At 38.3% G+C, this 21,877-nt stretch overlaps 1 protein-coding gene across 9 annotated transcripts in view; it reads right to left on the bottom strand.

Moving 5' to 3' along the window:
- ASIP (agouti signaling protein) overlaps positions 1 to 21,877 on the bottom strand; it is a 116,879-nt gene that overhangs the window by 63,741 nt on the left and 31,261 nt on the right. For 2 of the 9 annotated variants that reach the window (XM_070485793.1, XM_044748287.2), the window contains exon 1: positions 767 to 17,020. The exons of 6 other annotated variants lie outside the window; for them this stretch is intronic. The gene's annotated coding sequence lies outside the window, so the exon portion shown is untranslated. Of the gene's footprint in view, positions 1 to 553; positions 17,021 to 21,877 lie in introns of those variants that run through there. One more of the 9 variants, XM_014831487.3, reaches the window with a different exon arrangement.

Raw genomic sequence — 21,877 nt, 5'->3', positions numbered from 1 at the left:
TCAGAATCTGAGCTAGACTTAAAAAAATCCCATCAGGAGGCTCCGGCGGAGGGGGAGGGAAAGACCCCTCCTTTTCATCTCCTCCTTCCACCGGAACGTCCTCATAATGAGCCTCACTACGACGGGAGTTAACCTCACTATCTGTTTCAAAAATTTCAAGCGCCTGAGTAACGGCACTACATAGAGTCCAAAGTTTAAGAGACATAACGTTTCCCCGCTGATGTTGCTTCCGCAACTCCTTTTGAACTTGCTTCTACTCCCCCAAATTTAACTGAGCCTTTGTCTGATGACGAAACCAATAACAATGGCATTCAATATGCAGAAATAATTCATTCAAGCGCCGAGAGGACGCTTTCATCCCGATGGACTTAAGGAGTCCCTTTATGAGGTCTAAATACTGTGACCTTAGGGAATTAGAATTCCCCATGATTTATTTATTCCCAAAAGTCCCCCTTTCACTTTTCTGGCGTGCTTACCCTTTCGGTCTCGTCGAGCCCCGCGACGAGATGTGCCGATTCCCAAAGTCCCCCTTTCACTTTTCCGGGGTGCTTACCCTTTCCGTCTCGTCGAGCCCCGCGACGAGATGTGCCTATTCCCGAAAGTCCCCCTTTCACTTTTCCGGGGTGCTTACCCTTTCCGTCTCGTCGAGCCCCGCGACGAGATGTGCCTATTCCCGAAAGTCCCCCTTTCACTTTTCCGGGGTGAAGTCCCTTTCGGTTTCGTCAGATCCTGAAAGTCCCCCTTTCGCAATGCCCGGGGTGCTTACCCTTTCAGTCTGGTCGTGCCCCACGTTGGGCGCCAGATGTTGCTGACGAAATGAATACACGAACACCGGTTGCTGTGTAGTAGTCTTCTCTCTATTCTATACCCCGAGCTAGCCGGGCTCTTTATTCTTGTAGCCCCTAAACAAAGCCGGCCTTTTGCCAAAGCAGTGAGTCAGCGACCTAAACCTGCGCAAGCGTCCCACAATAATGACCTTTCCCCTACACATCTGTTCATAACAGGTTCCTTCATAATGTTTCAAACTCCCAAGGTCCCAGGTCCCAGGCTTGCTCCTTTTGAGGAGCTGATAAAACATTCTTGTTTGCAAGCAATGTTTTTCTTGGGGCCTTGTGAGTTCACCAGGCAGAACATTCTGTTTGCAGAAAAGTCCAGCCAGTCTTGTGGATGCCTCGCGTGCAAGAACAACCACATTTCATGCCAGGTCTCCTTCACCCACCAACTGGTAGAAAATATTTGCAAATCATATATCCAACAAGGTGTTAATCTCCAAAATATATAAAGAACTCATACAACTCAACAAGAAAAAAACAACAAAATGATCAAAAAATGGGCAGAGGATACGAACAGACATTTTCCCAAAGAAGATATACAGATGGCCAATAGGCACATGAAGAGATGTTCAACACTGCTAATCATCAGGGAAATGCAAATCAAAACTACAATGAGATATCAGCTTACACGTGTTAGAATGGTTGTAATTACCAAGACTAAAAACAACAAATGTTGGAGACAATATGGAGAAAATGGACCCCTCATACACTGCTGGTGGGAATGCAAACTGGTACAGCCACTATGGAAAACAGTACAATGATTTCTCAAAATATTAAAAATAGAAATACCATACAATCCAGCTATCGCACTACTGTGTATTTATCTAAGGAACTTGAAATCAACAATTCAAAGAGACTTATGCACCCCTATGTTCATTGCAGCATGATCCACAATAGCCAAGACGTGCAAGCAACCCAAGTGCCCATCGACTGATGAATGGATAGAGAAGATGTGGCATAAATATACAATGAAATACTGCTTAGCCATAAAAAAAGACAAAATCGTGCCATTTGGGACAACATGGATGGACCTTGAGGGTATTATGCTACGTGAAATAAGTCAGACAGAGAAAGACAAATACCATATGCTTTCACTCATATGTGGAAGCTAAACAAACAAACACATGGATAAGGGGAACAGATTAGTGGTTATGAGAGGAGACAGGGATGGAGGGAGGGTGAAAGGGGTAAAGGGGCACATATGAACTGTGACGGATAAAAACTGGACTGTTGGTGGTGAACATGATTCAGTTCATACAGAAACTGAAATATAATGATGTACACCTAAAAAATTTACAGTGTTGTAAGCCAATATGACCTCAATAAAATAATTTTTAAAAGAAAAGGCAACTGTTACCTCCTACTGAGCCCAGGTTGAAACTAAATGCCTGACCTATAGAGGCTGTGTGACTCTTCAGCCTGATAGTTCCATTTTGCGTGGATCAACAAGAACTTTACAACTAACCAGGAATGGGGCCAACAGACCTCACTATTCAAATAGAAATGGCATACAGATGGTCCCTGACTTAGGATGGTTCAATTTATGATTTTTCAACTTTATGATCATGTGAAAATGATATGCATTCAGTAGAAACCATACTTCATATTTTGAATTTTTATTTTTTCCAGGGCTAGTGATATGTGATAGTTTCCCTAAATGCTGAGCAGTGGCAGTGAGCTGTAGCTCCCAGTCAACTATGCGATCATGAGAGTGAACAACCGATATGCTGGCATCTGTACCCAGATAACCATTCTGTTTTTCACTTTCAGAACAGTATTCAATAAACTACATGAGATATTCAACACTTTATTATAAAATAGGCTTTGTATTACATGATTTTGCCCAACTGTAGGTTAATGTAAGTGTTCTGAGTATGTTTAAGGTAGGCTAGGCCAAACTATGATGTTTGGTAGGTTAGGTGTATTAAATACATTTTCGACTTACAATATTTTCACTTTACAAAGGGCTTATTGGGATGTAATCCCATCGTAAGTTGAGGAAGATCTGTACTCAAGAGCGCAGCTAGGCTGGCCCTAGTGATACATTGGCTTTACGTGAAAACTTTCTCCCCTCACTGGCTCAGTTGGGTCCTTGATTTACAGAGGTACTCCTAAATGCCTAAACCTGGTTCATTGATGGTTTTGCTAAAACAAAAGCTGATGGTGTCCACTGGACGGTTGGCCCAAGTGACAATTCTCAAATGCCAACTGCAGTAAGGGCCAATTAGCACAATGAGCTGAAATTAAAGCCATCACCTTTACCTTAGGACTCGTCGTGTTATATTTTTACTGACTCTTGGGCTGTTGCCAATGGCCTAGCTGTCTGATCTGCTGTTTGGAAGACTACAGACTGGCAGATTAAAGGCACCCCTCTTTGGGTCATGAACTATAGAAACAAATTACAGATGTCAATCAAACAGTCTGCATCACTCATCTGATGTACACAATCAGGGCTCATTCTTTGATGAGACCAACTGGAATCAAGCTACTGATCAAGCCTGCACCACACAGATTGCCACAGCTGCTACCTAGATCCATCATCACATTGGACATGGCAGCACATCAAGGACTGGGCACAAAGTAAAGGACTCTATGTTTCTGATGCAGAAGCTACCACTGCATGCCAGACTTGTGACTTCTGCCAAAAGTTGGCTTATTTGTCTTATGGTGAATGAAGCTATATTGCACTGGGTATTAACCCTACTGGCTCCTGTAGAATTGATGACAGCAGACCTTTGATCCCTTCTGAGGACTTCCATTAGTGTCTCATTGCATTGACTCTTTCTCAAATTATGGTTTTGCTATTCTAGTCTGATCAGCCAACTCTAGCCATTTTGTGGCCCTTGAAACTAATGTGTGTCATGCTTTTGGCTTTTTGGACCATGATAATAGTGCACATTTCTTGCAAAAGCTCATTCAACGATGGGCTGATATTAAAAATATTTGATAGTCATTTCACTCCCTTTATCATCCTCAGACAGCTGGCATCATTGAGAGATGGAATAAACATTTTTTTAAATAACAGTTTTATTGAGATATAATTCACATAACACAAAATTCATCCCCCCTGCTTTTTTTGGTGAGGAAGATTGGCCCTGAGCTAACATGTGTTGCCACTCTTCCTCTTTTTTTTCCTTCCCCAACCCCACCAGTACCTAGTTATATATCCTAGTTGTAGGTTTGTCTAGTTCTTCTATGTGGGACACCGCCTCAGCATGGCATGACGAATGGTGCTAGGTCCACACCCAGGATCTGAACCAGCAAACCCCAGACTGTCGAAGTGGAGCGCATGAACCTAACCACACGGCCATGGGGCTGGCCCCAAAATTCATCCTTTTGAAATGTACAATACAGTGGTTTTTAACATGTTTACAGAGTTGTGCAACCATCATACAATATGTAGTCTTTTCTGACTGGCTTCTTCGACTTTGCGTAATGTTTTCAAAGTTCATCCATGTTGTAGCATACATCAGTACTTCATTCTTTTTCATGGCTGGATAATATTTCATTTTATGAATATACTACATTCATTTATACATTCATCTGTTGATAGGCATTTGAGTTGTTTCTACTTTTGGGACAGTATGAATAATGCTGTTTTGAACATTTGTGTACAAGTTTTTGTATGGATTTATGTTCATTTCTTTTGGGTGCATACCTAGGAGTGGAATTGTTGGGTCACATGATAATTTTATGTTTAACATTTTGAGGCACTCTCAAGCTATTTTCCAAAGTGGGTGCACCATACCATTTAACAATCCCATAAGCAATAAACCAATTTCCCCACATCCTTGTCAACACTTGCTATTATCTTTCTTTTTGATTATAGCCATTGTAATGGGCATGAAATGCTACCTCATTGTGGTTTTGATTTGCATGTCTCTAATGACCAATGACGTTGAGCATCTTTTCACGTGCTTATTGTCCATTAGTATATCTTCTTTTGAGAAATGTCTGTTTAAATCCTTTGCTCATTTCTAAATAGGCTTATTTGTCTGTTTGTTGTTAAGTTGTAAGAGTTCTTTATATATTCTGGATACAAAATCCTTACCAGATATATGATTTACAAATATTTTCTCCCAAATATTTTTCTGTGGGTTATCTTTTCACTTTCTTGATGGTGTTCTTTGAAGCACAAGAGTTTAAACTTTTTTTTGCTGAGGAAGATTAGCCCTAAGCTAACATCTGTTGCCAATTTTCCTCTTTTATTGCTTGAGGAAGATTAGCCCTGAGCTAACATCTGTGCCAGTCTTCATCCACTTTATATGTAGGTCCCTGCCACAACATGGCTACCAAGTGGTGTAGGTCTGTGCCAGGATCCAAACCTGTGAACCTGGGCTGCTGAATGGAGTGTGCCGAACTTAACCACTATGCCATGGGGCCAGCCCCAAAAGTCTTAAATTTTGATGAAGCCCAATTTATCTTTTTTTTCTTTTCAATTGTACTTTTGGTGCCATATCTAAGAAACCACTGCCTAATCTAATACCACGAAGGTTTATTCTTATGTTTTCTTTTAAGAGTTTTATAGTTTTAGCTCTTCCATTTAGGTCTATGATCCATTGTGAAAGAACTTTTGCATGTGGCAAGAGTTAGGCATCTGACTTCAATCTTCTGCCTGTGGCTATCCAATTGTCCCAGCACCATTTGTTGAAAAGACTATTTTTCCCCCACTGAATGGTTGGCACATCTGTCAAAAATCAATTGACTGTAAATGAATGGATTTATTTCTAAACAATTCTATTCCATTGATCTATTCATCTATCCTTAGGCCAATACTGTAATTGTTAATTTTATGTGTCAACTTGGCTGGACTACAGCATGCCAGGATATTTGGCTAAACATTATTTCCAGGTGTGTGTGTGTAAGTGTTTTATGTTATGCACGTGCTCAGCAACATAGACTTCCACTCACCAAGGCAAACCTGGCTACAGCCACCAGTGAGTCCTCAATCTGCCTCTTTTTCAAGATTGTTTTGGCCATTCTAGGTCCCTTGCATTTCTACATGAAGTTTTGGATCAGTTTGATAATTTCTGCAAAGAAAAGGCAGCTGGAATTTTAATAGGGATTGAGTTGAATGTGGAGCTCAATTTGGGAATTATTTCCACCTTAACAATATTAAGTCTTCCAATCCATGAACTGGGAATGTCTTTCCATTTATTAAGATCTGCTTTAATTTCTTTCAACAATGTTTTTGGTTTTTAGTATACAAGTCTTGAAGTTTTTTGCTAAATTTATACTTAAACATTTTATTTATTGATGCTATCATAAATTGAATTGTTTTATTAATTTCATTTTTACATTGCTCCATGCTAGTGTACAGAAATAGAATTGATTTTGTATTTTGATCTTGTATCCTGCAACCTTGCTGAACATACTTAGTAGTTCTTATGGTATTTTGTGGATTACTTAGGATTTACTATGTACAAAATCATGTCATAAAGATAAAGCATGTCAATAGAGAAAGTTTTACTTCTTTCTCTCAAATCTGGATGCATTTTTATTCTTTTTCTTGCCTAATTACCCTGGCTAGAACCTCCAGGACAATGTTGAACAGAAGTGGACATTGAATGGACTTTTAAAAAATTAACTCAAAACAATTTCTGACTCTTATCTCTTTAACTCTCCTGGTCCACACATCTTAGAAAGGAAATTTAGTTATGGAATGTGGCTATCTCTAGAAAGAAATCATCTCCTCTTATGTGCTTAATGGTTAATGATCAAGATGAATGAGGTGAAGAGTTATATAGACCTATTTTGGAAATTTAGGTTTCTGCCTGACTATTCCTGGACATAATGTACCTTTCTTTCTCCCAACAGTAGCTCCAGGTCAGCCTGGTTGTTACACCCTCTAGGGAACAGCCCAGCCAAAAGGATGTCTAGGGCATTCAAATTTAATTCTGATTCAGCTACCTAGATTCTTTTGTTAGACTGACATGGTCCTAAATCATGAGAACAATCACTACATGGTTGAGTATACTACTGGCTAAGTCTTCCTACAGTTGCCCAAGCAGGCTGGGGAGAGGATATAATGTGTTTTCATCAATTTTTAAAAATGTCCTTGTCCCACTGGCATTTGACCTTTTCAGATGAAAAGTCTGGTGTGAGTAGAGAAGAACTGAAGAAAAGGTGAAATTACAGCTACTGGGATAGGATACACTATAGACACACATTGTGGCTATGGAAGGACAGCAACAACCTCAGCACCCAGAGAAGGAACATCTTAAGCCCTGGGAAATGTGGAGAGATGGGGAACAATTAAAGTTTTCTTTGTCCTTTAGATTCAGCATTGCAACCTAGCAAAATAATCATATGGTTTGTTTGAGTCTGACTGCCATCAGGCTGGCAATCTCACCTGCTGCTGGGTTTGTCATCCCTGTCCATGTGCTGTGAAAACAGATAAATTCATGTGGACTTGGCCCGACACTGCACCTTCCGTGCCTGATACTATAAATATCAGCTCCCCAAAGAGGATTTCCCCAAGTTCTCCCAACATGTGCACATATGCAAGCTCACAGATTGGCATAACCATGTTTCAGTCTGACAAGTACAAAATCATATGCCTCTCATGATGCCTGAGTGGCCTTGGTTGTGCTATGAATGGTGATTGAGACTGGCCTTAGACTACATCTTGGCTGTCTGAAATAAGACCTGTTGATCCTCTCTGGGATTTATTCATAGTTGACTGAGTCTGGGACCCTGGAAGACATGGTTGAGGTCAGTACTGCAGGTTGGCCTCATCCTGTTGCTTAGAGACCTATTGGCAGTGGCCTATGCTATATGAGATAAATTGAATGGATTTGGTTCCAGCCTCTATCAGTCATATTAATCAGAGTGGCCAACAGAATGACTTACTCATGTGAAAATCCATCAGAAGCTAAGATGATTTGGGACTGAAGGTGGATGTTGTTAGGACACTGCCATGGGTCTCATGTTCCCTTTCATCTTACAGAGTATTCCAAGAAGCAAGAAATTGATAGCCCTTTACCCAGGACATTTCTCAGGATTGCCTTTGTAGCAAGCAACCTTAAGGTAGGAGTTAATATCTCCCTAGGACAAAAAGCAGGCTTGATTACTGCTTGCTTTAAAACAGTGGGTTTCCAAAGCTCATAGATACAGAGAACAGACTGGTGGTTGCCAGAGGTTGGGGGTGGGTGAAATGGGTGAAGAGAGATGAAAGGCACAAATTTCCAGTTATAAAATAAATAATGGGGATATATGTACGGCATGGTTACTACAGTTAATAATACTGTATTTCATATTTGAAAGTTGCTAAGAGAGTAAATCTTAAAAGCTCTCATCACAAGAAAAAAGATTCTGTAACTATGTATGGTGACGGATGTTAACTAGACATTGTGGTGATCATTTTGCAATATATACAAATATTGAATTATTATGTTGTGCACCTGTAACTAATGTATGTCAGTTATACCTCAATAAAAATATTACATTATGATGTAAATAAAATAAACTGTAGTTGTTACAATAAACAAAACAAAATAATGGGTTCCCCGAGCTCAGCATTCCTCTTATGTAAAACATTTCACTGTATTTGCAGACATTCATCTGGGTCCTCTGTGTTGTCCCTGTTGAACTTGCAAGCAAGGGGAACTGATGCAAAAGGTTGATGCTCAAGCTGCTTGCTATATGGCAAGTAATAAAGTACTTTGTCTCTGACCCAAGAGTCTCATATCTTCTGTCAGCATCCATGAAACAATAACAAGCTAACTTTTTTTTTTTTGAGGAAGATTAGCCCTGAGCTAACTACTACCAATCCTCCTCTTTTTGCTGAGGAAGACTGGCCCTGAGCTAACATCCACGCCCCTCTTCCTCTGCTTTATATGTGGGATGCCTACCACAGCATGGCTTTTTGCCAAGCGGTGCCATGTCTGCACCAGGGATCCGAACTGGCAAACCCTGGGCTGCCGAGAAGTGGAACCTGCAAACTTAACCTCTGCACCACGAGGCCGGCCCCCAAGCTAACTTATTAACTTGTAAGTAGGGTAAAATCAAATCCTAGACCTGACATGTATGAGAGTTCCATTTGTTCCACGTCCTCATCAACACTCCATATGGTCAGTCTTTTTAATTTTAGAAATTCTAATAGGTGGGTGTAGTGGTATCTCACTGTGGTTTAAATTTGTATTTTCCTAATGAGCTTATTTCTATCTGAATATTTCCTTTGGTAGAGTGTCTGTTCAAATATTTTGCCCATTTAAAAAAATTGGGTTGTTTTCTTATATTTCTTATTATCTTCTGGATACAAGTCCTTTGACAGAGAAGTTATTTGTAAATAATTTCTCCCAGAGGCTTGGATTTTCATTGTCTTTAACAGTATCTTTTGAAGAGTAGAAGTTCTTAATTTTGATGAAGCTCAATTTATTAATTTTTTTCTTTTATACATTGTACTTTTCAAGTCATGTTTAAGAAATCTTTACTTAACCCACAGTCACAAAAACTTTCCCCTATATTTTGTTTTAAACACTTTATTGTTTGTCTCACCATATAATAAGATTTTACATTTATGTCTACAGTCCATTTCAAATTAATTTTTGTAAACAGTGTGAGGTTATGGGTTGAATTTCATTTTATTGCATATGGATATCTAATTCTTCCAGCACGAGCACCATGTGCTGAAAAGACTATCCTTTGTAGCTTTGTTGGAAATCAATTGACCATATATGTGTGAGTCTATTCCTAGACTCTTTATTTTAAACCATTAACTTATTTCTCTATCTTTATTCCAATACCACATTTTGTTGATTACTTTCTAAGTCTTTAAGTCAGGGAGAGTAAATCTTCAAACTTTGTTCCTCTTTTTCAAAGTTGTGCTGGCTATTCTAGGTTCTTTGTATTTCCATATGAATTTTAGAATAAGCTTGAAAACTTCTAAAAATTCCTGCTGGGATTTTGATTAGGGTTTTATTGAATCTATAGACTGACATAGAGGGAACTGACATCTTGACAACATTGAGTCTTCTGATCCATGAAGTATATATCTCTACTTATTCAGGGCATATTTAATTTCTCTCAGCAATGTCTTATAGTTTCAGTATATAGGTCTGTATAGGTTTATCACGAAGAATTTAATATTTTTGATACTATTATAAATGGTATTTTTTTTACATTTCAATTTCTATTGTCTTTGTTACTATATAAAAATACAATTGATTTTTGTATATTCATCTTGAATGCTTCAACCTTGCTAAACTTACTTATTAGTTCTAGTAGAGTTTTTGAGGATTTCATTGGATTTTCTACATAAGCTATCATGTCTTCTGCAAATACATACAGTTGTAACGTTTCATTGCCAAACTGGGTGGATTTTATTTCTTTTTCTTGCCTTAGTGTATTGGCTAGAACCTTCAGTACAATGATGACTAGAAGGTGCAAGAACAGATATCCTTGTCTTGTTCCGTATCATAGAGGGAAAATGTCTTTAATCATTAAGTATGATGTTAGCTGTAGGTTTTTTGTAGATGCTCTTTATCAGGTTGAGGAAGTTCTTTTCTATTCTGGTTAGCTAAGATTTTTTTTAAAAATCAGAAATGGATGTTGGATTTTTGTCAAATGTTTTTTATGCATCTACTTAAATGATCATATAGCTTTTCTTTTTTAGTCTGTTAAAATGGTAAATTACATTGATAGAGTTTTGAATGTTAAAGCAACCTTGCATTCCTGAGATAAACCACTTGGTCATAATGTATTATCCCTTTTAGTACATTGTCGGATTTGAATAGCCAAAATTTTGTGAAGAATTTTGCATCTATATTCATGATGTATATTGGTCTTTCGTTTTCTTTTTCCGTAATGTCTTTGATTTTGGTATGAGAGTAATCCTAGACTCATAATGAGTTGGTATATGTTCCCTTCTTTCTTACTTTTTCAGAAGAGTTTGTGTGGAATTGGTATTATTTCTTCCTTATATATTTGGTAGAATTTACCGATAAAGCCAATTGGGCCTAGAATTTTCCTTATGGGAAGAGTTTGAACGACAAATTCAATTTCTTTAATAGATTTAGGAATATTGTTATATGATTTTTTTTTCTTGAGTGAATTTGGGTAGTTTCTGTCTTCCAGGGAACTTGTCTATTTCATCTAAATTGCTGAAATTCATCTAATTGTCTATTTCATCTAAATGTATTGGCATAAAGTTGTTCCTGATATTTCCTTATTATCCTTCTAATATCTGCAGAATCTCTAGTGATATCCTCTCTCTAATTTCTAACCAGGTAATTTATTTCTTCCTTCTTTTTTCCCTAATCAGTCTGGCTACATGTTTATCAATTTCATTGATCTTTTCAAATAACCAGCTTTTGTTTTCATTTATTTTCTTTATTGTTTTTCTATTTCACTAATTTCTGCTTTTTTAATTCTTTATTATTTCCATTTTTCCTCAATTTTATTATTTCCTTTTATCTGCTTACTCTGGGTTTCATTTGCTCTTCTTTTTCTAGGTCTTTAAGGTGATTTGAGAACATCCTCTTTTTCTAACATAGGAATTTAGCACTATAAGTTTCCAAATACTGCTTTATTGGCATCCCATAAATTTTATTCAATTCACAATATTTTCTACCTTTTCTTTTGATTTCTTCTTTGACTCATGGGTTATTTAGAAGTATGTTATTTAGTTTCCAAATATTTGGGTATTTTTCAGTGATCTTTTTGTTATTGACTTCTAATTTAATTACACTGTGGTCAAAGTACATATCCTGTGTGACTTAAATCATTTAAAATTTATTGAGACTTATTTTTAGCCCAGAATATTGTCAATCATGGTAAATATTCTCTGTGCACTTGAAAAGAATGCATTCTGCTGTTGTTGGGTGGATTAGTCTATAAATACTAGTTAGGTCAAATATCAGTTGATAGGGTTGATCAAGTCTTCCATATCCTTGTTGACTTTTTTCTATTTGCTCTATTGATTATTAAGATAGGGATGTTGAAATCTCTTACCATAATGCTGAATTTGCCTGTTTCTCCTTGCAAGTCTATCACAGTTCTTGTTTCATGTATTTTGAAGCTCTGTTGTTAAGTTTATAAACATTTAGGACTATTATATCCTCTTGATGAATTGACCTCTTTATTATTATTCCTGGTAATACTCTCTGCCTTGTAATCTACTTTATTTGATATTAATAGAGCCATTCTAGCTTTCTTTTGATAAGTGCTAGTATATCTTTTTCCATTATTTTACCTTTTTATTTATGCTTTTATATTTAAAGTGAGTTTCTTGGAGGACATTTGTAGTTGGGTCTTGCTTTTCTATCCAATTTGACAATTTCTGCCTTTTAATATTGATGTTTAGACCATTTGCATTTAATGTGATTATTGATATGATTGAGTTTAAATCTGCCATCTTGTTCTTTGTTTTCTATTTATCCTATGTGTTCTTTGTTCTTTTCAGCTTTCTTTTGTATTAATTATTTTTCTTACTTTTATTTATTTATTTATTTTTTGAAGAAGATTAGCCCTGAGCTAACATCTGCTGCCAATCCTCCTCTTTTTGTTGAGGAAGACTGGCCCTAAGCTAACATCCATGCCCATCTTCCTCTGCCTTATATGTGGGATGCCTGCCACAGCATGGCATGCCAAGCAGTGCCATGTCCACACCTGGGATCCAAACCAGCGAACCCCGGGCTGCTGAAGCAGAAAGTGTGCATTTAACTGCTGCGCCACAGGGCCAGTCCCAAGTATTTTTATTGTTTTATCTCCTTTTTTGTTATTTTTATCTTTGCTAAGATTTTCTTTTTATCATGAGTTTTAAGAAATTTGATTATGATGTGTCTTGGTATAGGTTTCTTCATGTTTCCTGTGTTTGAGTTTGAACTTCTTGGATCTATGTATTTATAGTTTTCATCATATTTAGAAAAGAATCGCCATTATTTTTTCAATTTTTTTTCCTGATTCTCCCTTCCTTCTATTTTTAGGAATTCCAATTACACATATATAAGCCTGCTTAAAATTGTCCCAGAGTTCACTGATAACTCTGTATATGTACTTTTCAGTCATTTTTCTTTGTGTGTTTCACTTTGGATAGTTTCTATTGCTGTGTCTTCAAGTTCACTAATCTCTTCTGCAATGTCTAATATGTCATTAATCTCATCCAATATATTTTTCATCTTTACAAATTTGATTGGGGCCATTTTTGTCTTCCACGTCTCCACTTACCATGCTCGATCCTTTCTTTAGCCTCTTGTACATAAGGCATACAGTAACAATAATTATTTCAATGTCCTTGCTACTAATTCTACCATATGTATCATTTCTGGGTTGGTTTCTTTTTTTTTCTAAGTAGGCTTTTTTTTTTTTTTGGTGAGGAAGATTGGTTCTGAGCTAACATCTATTGCCAATCTTCCTCTTTTTTTTCTCCCCAAAGCCCCAGTACATAGTTGTATATCCTAGCTGTAAGTTATTCTAGTTTTTCTATGTGGGATGTTGCCACAGCATGGCTTGAGTGGTGTGTAGGTCCGCACCCAAGATCTGAACCAGCAAGCCCCAGGCTGCCGAAGTGGAGTAGATGAACTTAACCACTATGCCACCAGGCTAGCCCCTGGGTTGGTTTCTACTGATTAATTTTTGTCCTAATTAAAGGTCATATTTTTCTGCCTCTTTGAATGTGTGGCAATTTTTGTTTGGATGGTCAGACATTGTAAATTTTACCTTGTTGGGTGATGTATATTTTTGTATTCTTGTAAGTATTGTTGAGCTTTGTTCTGGGGTATAGTCAAGTTACTTGGAAACATTTTTATTCTTCCAGATCTTGAATTTAAGCTTTGTTAGGCTGGACCAGAGCAACCTTTAGCCTAGAACTAGTATTTCCCCAGTATTAAGGCAAAACTCTTCTGAATACTCTTCCTTATGCCTTGAATTATGAAGTTTTTCCACTCTGAATGGTGGGAATAGGTACTAGTCCCAGCCCTGTGTGATCATCGGTGTTTTTTTTCCTGCTAATCCTTTGCAGCAATTCTTTCCCCAGCTTCAGGGAGTTTCTTCATAGGCTGCTATATACTTTAGCGAGATCTTCTGAAGATTTCTGGAGTTCTTTCTCTGTGCAGCAATTTCCTCTCTGATACTCTGCCCTGCAGACTTTATGTGCTTTGGCTCATAGCATTGTCTTCATCAATTTAGGGAGATTGCCACTTTGCCTGGATTCCTCCTCACTGCACCATGGCCTGGAAAGTTGCCAGTCACTAAGCTAATCATAAGGCTCACTTGTTTTCCATCTTTCAGGGAACACTGGCTTTCATACCTGGTGTCCACTGAAACCATTACTTCATATATTTTGTTATGCTTTTTAGTTGTTTCAGGTGAGAGGGTAAATTTAATCCCAGTTATTCCACCTCGGTTGGTTGTGTTTATTCTATTCAAAGTAACAAAATTAAGGCCCTGAACAGAAATAAGTGGTGTTCTTAACCATCTGTGAGTCAACTATATACTATACTAAACTCTCATCACCAGTGATGAATTGGAGTTGATGAATTTTTTGTATTATACCTCTTAGAGGAAGTAATCAAGTGTCAAAAGCATGTCTTTGGAGTTAAAGTTGGATAACTTGGGTTTAAATTCTATCTTTATCATTAATTAGCTATGTAACCATAGATAGGCAATTTTAGCTCCTTGAGCTTCAGTTTTATCATCTGTAAAATAAGGATAATGATATATATTTACTAGATTGCTGTGAGCATTAATTGAAATAACCAATACAAAATATCTATCCTAATGACTGGTACATAGTAAAAGTCTTGACAAATGGTAGCTGTTATTATCAAAGGCACTTTTTTTTACTAAGATTACCATTACTATGGTTTCTGCATAGATATTCAAATTTAATAAACTATAAGCCAAGTGACGACATTGCTCCTTTATTGCAAATTTGTCACTTGTCTTAAAATTAAATTTTGTGGCTTTCTTGGATGTTACTGTCTTGCAGATAATTTATGAAGTTTGTGTGTGTGTGTGGGGGGGGGGGTTGCTGAGGAATATTCACCCTGAGCTAATATCTGTGCCAATCTTTATGCATTTTTTAGTATGTGGGCCACCAGCACTGCATGGCCACTAACAGAGCAGTGCAGGTCTGCACCCAAGAACTGAACCCAGGCCGCCAGAAGCCAAGCATACTGAACTTAACCACTAGGCCACTGGGGCTGGCCCTATGATGACTTTTTCTTTTTATTTATTTATTTATTTATTTATTTATTTTGAGGAAGACTAGCCCTGAGCTAACTACTGCTGGTCCTCCTCTTTTTGCTGAGGAAGCCTGGCTCTGAGTTAACTTCCTCTACTTTATATGTGGGACGCCTACCACAGCATGGCGTTTGCCAAATGGTGCCATGTCTGCACCCGGGATCTGAACTGGCGAACCCTGGGCTGCTGAGAAGCAGAACATGTGAACTTAACTGCTGCACCACCAGGCCAGCCCCTATGACGACTTTTTAAAATAGTATCTCATGATTAAACCAAATTTACATTCATAATGGCCCAAGAAAATGCACTAGCTAACTAATATAAATTACGTACATAATACCCAGGTAGAGTGTTTTTGCCAATATGGTCAGTCAACATATGAGACATATGTTCCAAAATAGTGGTAGGTTTAATTACTAAATAAATATTTAAAAATCAATGGTGTTGGTATATGCCGACAATAACAACTTAAAATGTATAATAGCAAAATAAAAACATCTCATTCACATCAGAAAGAATTACAAAAATAAAATAATTAGAAATACATTTAGGAGAGGTTCTTGTCAAGATGGCGCTGTGAGCAGATGTTGAACTCGCCTCCTCCCACGAACACAACCAGGTTACAACAATTTTGGGAAGAATCACCCTGGATTGAAAACTGAAAACTGGATAAAAAGAACCCCCACGACAAGGGACAGTCCTGACGAAAGCAGAAGAGGCAGTAACTCTGGCCAGAGAGGAAAAAGGCCACCTATGGGAGCAGCGGAGCTTCTCAGCTGGCCAGGCGGAAGCCAACCTAAGGTACGCAGCCCTCCCTGGAGGAGTGAGGTCTGGAGCGGGGGCAATACCGCTATAACCATCCTTCGGACTCAGCCCAACTGAGATGGGGGTCTTACTGTCTGGCTTTGCTGGCTATTAACTGCAGCGAGGACACCCCAGAAAAGCTATTGGCCGAAAGCTGAAAAGATCCGGGTCTTAAAGGGCCCACGCACAAACTCACTCATTGCAGCAACCTAAAATCACCAGAGAGAAGGCTGACTGTCCTTTGGTGAAACAAGACTCACCTGGTGGGCTCTGGGGGCATCTTGGTGAGAGGAGGATCCTCTCCTGAGACTGAGACATTGGTGGGAGCTGTCATTCTGAGCTGATCCAGGTGTGCTGATACAGACACCAGTGGGGGCCATTGAGGTGTGTCCCTTGGGCTGTTAGCCCAGGGGTCTGCCACACCCACTAGAGCACAGATTTAATCCAGTTCAGCCAGGGCAGGCAACCCACCCTAGGGACTGGCCCCACCTAACAGCAAGCCCTCAGGTTACTTTTCAGCCTGCATTGACTGAGTGCCTTGATCCTCTACAGGCAGGCAAGGGTGTCTGCCTCTGTGGGGCAGGGCTTGTGTGAGGACCAGGTGAACTGTGGGGGGCATTGGGGCAGAGGTGGGGGCCACTGCAGGGTGGCAGTGGGGTATGCTCCAGGGGGTTGAGAAGTGTGCACGGACCAGGACTGTGCTGACAGTGTATGCGGTCCAGAGGGGGGTGAGGCTTATCAGCGGCAGAAGACTTGTGCTTCACAAATAGCCATAAAAAGGATCAGCCCCACCTTCCAAAGCCTGAAACAACTGAGTGCTCCATGTCAAGGGCTAGCCCCACTCAGCTGCACTCCTAAGAGAACTGACATCAGCCTTGTTGGCCTCAGGCCTATCACAACTGTACGCCCCTGAGCCTAGCAACCAGCTACACTGAGTACCAACCCAATTAAGAGGACACTTGCAATTAGAGTGTGCTAATAAACTTTGTAGCCAACAGTGCTGAGGCCCCTCCAAACCCGATTTACAAACAGCTGGCCAGGGAAGGAAAGACCAGACTCCCTGGGTACCTGCAGTGGGAGCAACCCTGCCACAGCAGAAGAACACAAGTAGCCCACAAAGGGGTCACTCCTGGTTCTTATGGTCTCCTGACGAGAGGGAAGCACACTGTTGGGCTCTTGTTTGGAGCTCTCTGTGCTTCCTGAACTTGGATGTCTGTTTCCTTCCTCAGGTGAGGAAAATTTTCCTCTATTATTTCCACAAATAAATTTTCTGCCCCTTTGTCTCTCTCTTCTCCTTCTGAGACCCCTATAATCCGAATGTTAGCATGCTTGATATTGTCCCAGAGTTCCCTTACACTGTTCTCAGAGCTCCAAACAAGAGAAGCCCAAAGAGGCCCACATAAGGCATCTCATACATAAGGCCACTTCTCCAAGATCAGGAGACAAAGCCGACTCACCTAGTACAAAGAAAATAGCACAGAGAAAGAGGCATAATGAGGAGGCAAAGGAATACTTTCCAAGCAAGGGAACACTACAAAACACCAGAAAAAGAACTAAGTGAAACAGAAACTAGCAACCTCCTTGACAAGGAATTCAAACAAAATATAATGGGGATGCTCACAGATATGCAGAGAAGAATGGATGAACACAGTGAGCACATCAGCAAAGAATTGGAAGATATAAAAAAGAACCAATCAGAAATGAAGAGTACAATACTTGAAATGAGAAATTCACTAGAGGGACTCAATAGCAGAGTAGAGGAAGCAGAAGAATGGATCAGCGAGCTAGACAAAAGATTAGAGAAAATCACCCAAGCAGGATAGAAAAGAGAAAAAAGAATTAGGCAGAATGAGAACAGTGTAAGGGAACTCTGGGACAATATCAAGCATGCTAACATTCGGATTATAGGGGTCCCAGAAGGAGAAGAGAGAGACAAAGGGGCAGAAAATTTATTTGTCGAAATAATAGAGGAAAATTTTCCTCACCTGAGGAAGGAAACAGACATCCAAGTTCAGGAAGCACAGAGAGCTCCAAACAAGAGAAGCCCAAAGAGGCCCACACCAAGACATATTATAATCAAAATGTCTAAAATTAAAGACAAAGAGAGAATCCTAAAAGCAGCAAGAGAAAGGCCACAAGTGACATATAAAGGGAAGCCCATCAGGCTGTCAGCGGACTTCTCAGCCGAGACCCTACAGGCAAGAAAAGAATGGCACAACATATTTGAAGTTCTAAAAGGAAAAAACCTACAACCAAGAATACTCTATCCATCAAGGCTGTCATTCAGAATGGAAGGAGAGATAAAGAACTTCCCAGACAAGCAAAAGTTAAAGGAGTTTATCACCAAGAAACCAGTTCTACAAGAAATGCTGAAGGGACTTATTTAAGTGGGAAAGTAATGACCACAAATAGAGATAAAAGAAAAAAATTATCAAAAAAACCCAAAACAACAACAAGAAAAAACAGGCAATAAAATCACTTGTAAGGTAAAAGTATAGTAAAGGCAGCAGATCAACTACCTGTGAAGGTAATATGAAGGTTAAAAGACAAATGTACTAAAATTAGCTATTTCAATGATAAGAGGGTAATGGATATACACACACTAAACAAAAGACTATATATGATGTGAAAAACATATGATGTGGGAGGAGGGGAGTGAAAAAGTAGAACTTTTAGAAAGAGGTCAAGCTAAAGAGTCTATCTACTCAATATAGACTGTTATATGCATAGTATATTAAATAGGATCCTCATGGTAACCACAAACCAGAAACCTATAACAAGCAGGAAAAAAAGTAAGACAAAAGAAATCAAACATATTACTAAAGATAGCCATCAAACCACAAGTGAAGAAAGCAAGAGAAAAAGAAAGGAACTGAGAAGAACTACTAAAACACCCCCCCCCAAAAAAAAGAAAAAGTGACAAAATGGCAATAAATACATATTTATCAAGAGCTACTTTAAATGTCAATGGACTAAATGCTCCAATCAAATGCCATAGGGTGGCCAACTGGATAAAAAAAACAAGATCCATGTATATGCTGCATAAAAGAGACACACTTCAGACCTACAGACACTCACAAACTGAAAGTGAAAGGATGGAAAAAGATATTCCATGCAAATGGCAAAGAAAAGAAAGCGGGGGTAGCAATACTTATATCAGACAAAATAGACTTTAAATAAAAAACTGTAATAAGAGACAAAGACGGGCACTACATAATGATAAAGGGAACAATCCAACAAGAAAATATAACACTTGTAAATATCTATGCACCCAACATAGGAGCACCTAAATATATAAAGCAATTATTAACAGACATAAGAGGAGAAATAGACAGTAACACAATAATAGTAAGGGACTTTAACACTCCACTTACACCAATGGATAGATCATCCAAACAGAAGATCGATAAGGAAACACTCGCCTTAAAGGACACATTAGACCAGATGGACTTAGTAGATATATACAGAACATTCCATCCAAAAACCACAGAATACACATTCTTTTCAAATGCCCATGGAACATTCTCCAGGATTGATCACATATTAGGCCACAAAACAAGTCTCAATAAATTTAAGAAGATTGAAATAATACCATGCATCTTTTCTGACTACAAAGGTATGAAACTGGAAATCAACTACAGAAAGAAAACCAGAAAAGCCACAAAAATGTGGAGATTGAACAAAATGCTACTGAACAATGATTGGGTCAATGAAGAAATAAAAAAATTCCTGGAGACAAATGAAAATGAAAACACGACATGCCAAAATCTGTGGGATACAGCAAAAGCGGTTCTACGAGGGAAGTTTATAGCAATTCAGGCCTACCTCAACAAAGAAGAAAAATCCCAAATAGACAATCTAAAAGTACACCTAAAGGTACTGGAAAAAGAATAATAAACAAAGCCCCAAATCAGCAGAAGGAAGGAAATAATAAAAATCAGAGCAGAAATAAATGAAATAGAGACTAAAAAAACAATAGAAAAAATTAATGAAACCAAGAGCTGGTTCTTCGAAAAGATAAACAAAATTGACAAACCCTTAGCTAGACTCACCAAGAAAAAAAGAGAGAAGGCTCAAATAAATAAAATCAGAAACGAAAGAGGAGAGATTACAACGGACACCTCAGAAATACAAAAGATAATAAGAGAATACTATGAAAAGCTATATGCCAACAAATTGGATAATCTAGAAGAAATGGATAAATTCTTAGAAACATACAACCTTTCAAAACTGGACCAAGAAGATGTAGAAAATTTGAATAGACCGATCACCAGTAAGGAGATTGAAACAGCAATTAAAAACCTCCCAAAAAATAAAAGTCCAGGACCAGATGGCTTCGCTGGTGAATTCTACCAAACATTCAAAGAAGACTTAAAACCTGTCCTTCTCAAACTCTTCCAAAAAATTGAAGAGGAGGGGAGGCTTCCTAACTCCTTCTATGAAGCAAACATTATCCTGATACCAAAACCAGACAAGGACAACACAAAAAAAGAAAATTACAGGCCAATATCACTGATGAACATCGATGCAAAAATCCTCAACAAAATACTAGCAAATCGAATACAACAATACATTAAAAAGATCATACATCATGATCAAGTGGGTTTCATTCCGGGGATGCAGGGATGGTTCAACATCCGCAAATCTATCAACGTGATACACCACATTAACAAAATGAAGAATAAAAATCACATGATCATCTCAATAGATGCAGAGAAAGCATTTGACAAGATACAGCATCCATTTATGATAAAAACTCTAAATAAATTGGGTATAGAAGGAAAATACCTCAACATAATAAAGGCCATATATGACAAACCCACAGCAAATATCATTCTCAATGGAGAAAAACTGAAAGCTATCCCTCTAAGAGGAGGAACCAGACAAGGATGCCCACTGTCACCACTCTTATTTAACATAGTATTGGAAGTCCTAGCCAGAGCAATCAGGCAAGAAAAAGAAATAAAAGGGATCCACATTGGAAAAGAAGAAGTGAAACTGTCGCTCTTGGCAGACGACATGATTTTATATCTAGAAAACCCTAAAGAGTCCACTAAAAAACTTTTAGAAATAATAAAGGAATACAATCAAGTTGCAGGATACAAAATCAATGTACAAAAATCCGTTGCGTTTCTATACACTAACAAAGAAGTAGCAGAAAGAGAAATTAAGAATACAATCCCATTTACAATTGCATCAAAAAGAATAAAATACCTAGGAATAAACTTAACGAAAGAGGTGAAAGATCTGTACACCAAAAACTATGAAACATTGTTGAAAGAAATCAAAGAAGACACAAAGAAATGGAAAGATATTCCATGCTCTTGGATTGGAAGAATTAACATTGTTAAAATGTCCATACTTCCTAAAGCAATCTATAGATTCAATGCAATCCCTACCAAAGTTCCAACAACAGTTTTTACAGAAATAGAACAAAGAATCCTAAAATTTATACGGAACAACAAAAGACTCCAAATAGCCAAAGGATTCCTGAGGAAAAAAAAAAAAAGAACAAAGCTGGAGGTATCACACTCCCTGATTTCAAATTATACTACAAAGCCATAGTAACCAAAACAGCACAGTACTGACACAAAAACAGACACACAGATCAATGGAACAAAATTGAGAGCCCAGAAGTAAACCCACGCGTTTATGGACAGCTAATATTCGACAAGGGAGCAAAGAGCATACGATGGAGAAAGGAGCGTCTCTTCAATAAATGGTGTTGGGAAAACTGGACAGCCACATGCAAAAGAATGAAAGTAGACCATTCCCTTACACCATGCACAAAAATCAACTCAAAATGGATTAAAGACTTGAGTGTAAGACCCGAAACCATGAGACTTCTAGAAGAAAACATAGGCAGTACGCTCTATGACATTGGTCTGAGCAGCATATTTTCAAGTCCCATGTCTGACCAGGCAAGGGAAACAAAAGAAAAAATGAACAAATGGGACTACATCAAACTAAAAAGTTTCTGCACAGCAAAGGAAACCATCAACAAAAGGAAAAGACAACCTAACAATTGGGAGAAGACATTTGCAAACCACATATCA

The sequence above is a fragment of the Equus asinus genome, chromosome 15 (assembly GCF_041296235.1).
Source record: "Equus asinus isolate D_3611 breed Donkey chromosome 15, EquAss-T2T_v2, whole genome shotgun sequence".
Taxonomy (NCBI): Eukaryota; Metazoa; Chordata; class Mammalia; order Perissodactyla; family Equidae; genus Equus; species Equus asinus.
Note: the sequence above shows the minus strand (reverse complement) of the source record. Positions and strands in the feature narration are given on the sequence as shown.